The sequence below is a fragment of the Bos indicus genome, chromosome 5, assembly GCF_029378745.1.
Source record: "Bos indicus isolate NIAB-ARS_2022 breed Sahiwal x Tharparkar chromosome 5, NIAB-ARS_B.indTharparkar_mat_pri_1.0, whole genome shotgun sequence".
Taxonomy (NCBI): domain Eukaryota; kingdom Metazoa; phylum Chordata; class Mammalia; order Artiodactyla; family Bovidae; genus Bos; species Bos indicus.
The window spans coordinates 15,636,338-15,640,356 of NC_091764.1; positions in this window are offsets into that span (position 1 = coordinate 15,636,338).

Genomic DNA, 4,019 nt, shown 5'->3' on the forward strand with positions numbered 1-4,019 from the left:
GGAAATTGTAAATGACTTCCAGTTTTTGGATCTGTGCAATTCAGGGAATGACGCTTCTAATTGCTGAAATGGGGAACACTAAGGGAGGAGGATATTTTTAGAAAGGTGTTCGAAGGACTCAAAAGTTTTATTTTGGGCATGCCATGGCCGCAGGTGGAAACCCTGACACCCTGGAAACAGAAGTGAGTCTGTCTGAAGGCCCTTGACTGGACCCCAGGTCCTGGCAGAGGGACTTATCTTCTTGGGCCAGCGGAGGGTCAAAGGGCAAGGAGTGTCTTTTGTGAAGGGGGACAAAGGCAGCCCCTGTGCCTCACCGGTGGTGCTCAGCTACCCTGAACTCAAGATCTTCCAGGAAGCCCCCCTCATCCTGCAAGCCCAGGAGTCCTCCCAGTGTCCCCTCATTTCTCTTCATCACACTGGAATGGAACTCACCAGTTCATCTCCCCTGCATGCTAAGTCGCTTCAGTCATGTCTGATGCTTTGAAACCCCAGGGGCTGTAGCCCACCAGACTCCACTGTGCTTGGGATTCACCAGGCAAGAATACTGGAGTGGGTTGCCTTGCCCTCCTCCAGGGGATCTTCATGGCCCAGGGATTGAGCCCGAGTCTCTTAGGTATGCAGTGGCAAGTGGGTTCTTTACCACTAGTACCATCTGAGAAGCCCTCAGCTGCCCTGCTAGAATATAAACCTTATGATGAGTGATAGGAACCATGCTGTCTTGCCCACCAGCTGTAGCCTTGGCACCTAACACAATGCCTGGCACACAGAAGACACTTGAATAGACACACAACTCATGAACTTTGGAGTCAGTGGCTCAGGGAGACTTGGCTAAAGAAGAGCTCGAGGAGGAAGCTTCAGTGTTTCCCATCCCTGCTCCCTTGCCTGCTCCCAAGGATGCCATCCCCCTGCCTCAGTGTCTCTGTCAAAGTTACACTAGCAGAAATGAATTGATACCCCGCTGACAGTTTGGTGAGGATTAAATGAGTTCACACAGAAAGCAATTTAGCATCACGGGGCTGTGGAAAGCACTCAATGAGTAAATGGACTGCTGCTGCTCAGTCATGTGTGACTCTTTGTGACCCCCATGGACTGTAGCCCACCAGACCCCTTTGTCCATGGGGTTTTCCAGGCAAGAATGCTGAAGTAGGTGGCCATTTCCTCCTCCAGGGGATCTTCCTGACCCAGGGATCAAACCCGCATCTCTTGAGTCCCTGCATTGGCAGGCGGATTCTTTACTACTGAGGCACCTGGGAAGAAGCAAGTAAATGTAAACCCCTATTAATTCTGAAGGTGGCTTCTTGCTTTCCAAGACACAATTCCCTTGTTCCTGTCACTCTGTCCCTTTCTCTAGCAGCAGAATTAACCCCCTTGTCATCTGTGTCCTAGGCCTCTTGTTACGTGTTTGCTATTACGGTACCTCTCACACTCTATTAAAATTGCTAGTTTAGGAGATACTTGCATACTTTATGACCTGTGATCAGAGCACTCTCCCTGTTACAAGAGTCCTCCATTCATTGTAATAATTTTTTTTCAATAAAGTCTCTCCTTACTTCAAAAAAAAAAAAGTTGTCTTTTGGACAGTAAGTATACTTTAAGTAGAGCTGCGGAAGATGTGATTGGATATGCAATTTGAGAAGTTGGAGATGCAAATTGACGGGATATTAGGGAATAGATAGAATTCACAGCCATGAGATTTAACAAGACCAGTAGGGAAAGAATCTAAGTTGAAAAAAATAGTAAAACAAAGAAGTAGTAATAATATAGACCATTATATTCCAAATTGAGTGTCTAATATAGTCTTCAGATGAAGAAGAAAAAAGTCACTGAATCTGCTTCTGGTAAATGGGGACTCAAGTACGTTTGTTCAGTTTTGTGTGTTACAAGTGATAGAAAAATCTTCTTAGATTTTATAATAAAAAAAGAGACAGAGACACTTTTCTTTAAAATAAAACTCATGCATCTCATTTTTTACTCAAAATAATTACACTCTAATTTGTAAAAATAAAAAATAAAAGAAGATTATTAAGATCTTTTCCTGTAATTCTTTCATTTGGATCTTGTCAGGCGAGTGTATTCTCCTTGGTTCTGTTAGGTCTCAACAAAGATTTGGAGTGACGGACATTAAAGCCCTTGGCGTGTCATAGCTCTCGGATCTTGGATAGACCTTGTTATAGCTCTCAGGTCTTGAAAAGACCGTGTTATAGCTCTTAGACAGATCAGTGTTATAGCTCTGTGTTACAGCTCAATTTTATTTAGAAAATAGCAGGAAAATCCATCCTCAAGGTGTGAGGGCATGAAAGACGTGAAGAGAAGAGAGTGCGGGTGTGCACCAGCGCGCAGGAGAGAGAGAGAGAGACCCCCGGTCCTTTGGTTCCTCTTTTTATATGTTTTTTTCCTTCCCCTAGGCCTACCCTATGTAAATTGGGCTCTCCAGGAGTGCTGTTTGTTCTACCTGAGGTCCTCACTCTGGTCCTTGGACCTTCCTTTGACCTCCCTTTTTTCTATTTCACGGGCTTTTCCCTTCCTTGTCTTTCAGCCACTGCCGTTCTGGACTCCTGTTTCCTATTCTAACTACCTAACAATCTTACTCAAAAAGAGGGCTTATAAGGACAATTGCTGGAGCATCACATATAGAGGGGAGTGATTTTTGTGAACATATCAATGTTTTCTTTGATATGAGAAATGAGATTATGTGAGATCAGCAGAAACTACAATATAGAAAATCCTTAGTCAAATATGGCAACTCATTAACATGTGAATCCCAGGCAAAGCTTGTGTTATAATTGGAGTTCAAGTTGCAAAATATGCTTTGGCTGCAGAAATCCATCGTCAAGTTTTCCAAGTTAATTACCTCTACGGATGCAAGAGCACAGACAGGAAGAGCCAAGGGGAAAGAAGCTGGGAATTTACAGGGATTATGGGCAAAGCATGATTACACATAGATTGGAAAATTGGACATTTGGTTTACATTTACTTAACTCTCCAAGGACTGGATTATACCTGCTGTGTGTGTACAATAGTATATATGGGTGTGGGTCTGTGAATGCATTTAATTGTCTGTTTGTTTAGAAAATGGACCTCAATGGAACAGAAAAATCAATTGAGTTTACAAAGAGATTGGCATCATTGTTTGTTCAGAGGAATCACAGTTCCAGTTCCAAACCAGAGACCTATTTAGAGGAATGGAGTGAACCTGCAATTTATTCACTCAACTGGTGAATGCACATGATCCCAGGTTGTATGTCTTAAATATACTTTTAAAGTTGACTTCCCCAGTCAGGGAGGACACTAATGACTAGAGTGAAGTCTGAGAGAATTGACCTCATTATTAAAGACTCATATCAAATATTAAGATTAGTGATAACAAGAGTTCTCAGTCATTGAAATTAGAATTGTGGCTGAAAGAAATGTCACAAAAGGAAATATGGAAGAACAAGTTAGAAATTTAAAATAATCAGCATTTCAATTCAATTTAGTGATTGCGTATTGAGTACTTACAGATTGCAAACCTTGGAAGAAGGGAATATATAATCATGTGTGAGCATCCTTTTTTTCTAGAGGTTTACAGTTGAGTGTGTGTTCTTAGTTGCTCAGCTGTGTCTGATTCCTTGTGATCTTATGAACTGTAGCCTGCCAGGCTCCTCTGTCTATGGGATTCTCCAGGCAAGAATACTGGAGTGGATTGCCGGTCCCTTCTCCAGGGGATCTTCCCGATACAGGGGTCAAAGCTGGGTCTCCTGCCACCTCCTCAGAATCTCCAGATTCTTTACCATCTGAGCCACCAGTGAAGCCCTATTACAGTTGTAGGGGAGGGGAAAACAAATTTTCCCTCTATCCTTCCAGGTTTTCATCAAGATCCCCATCCCCACTCTCTGCACAATAATAACTGATTAACAGTTTACAAATAGGAGTTTAATACCAGATACACTTCCTGTATACATGGGAGATACCCAGGAAAACTGATCTGCTCCCAAAATGGTCCAAGCCACCATAATAAATATCATCTTTGGCTAAAAGCA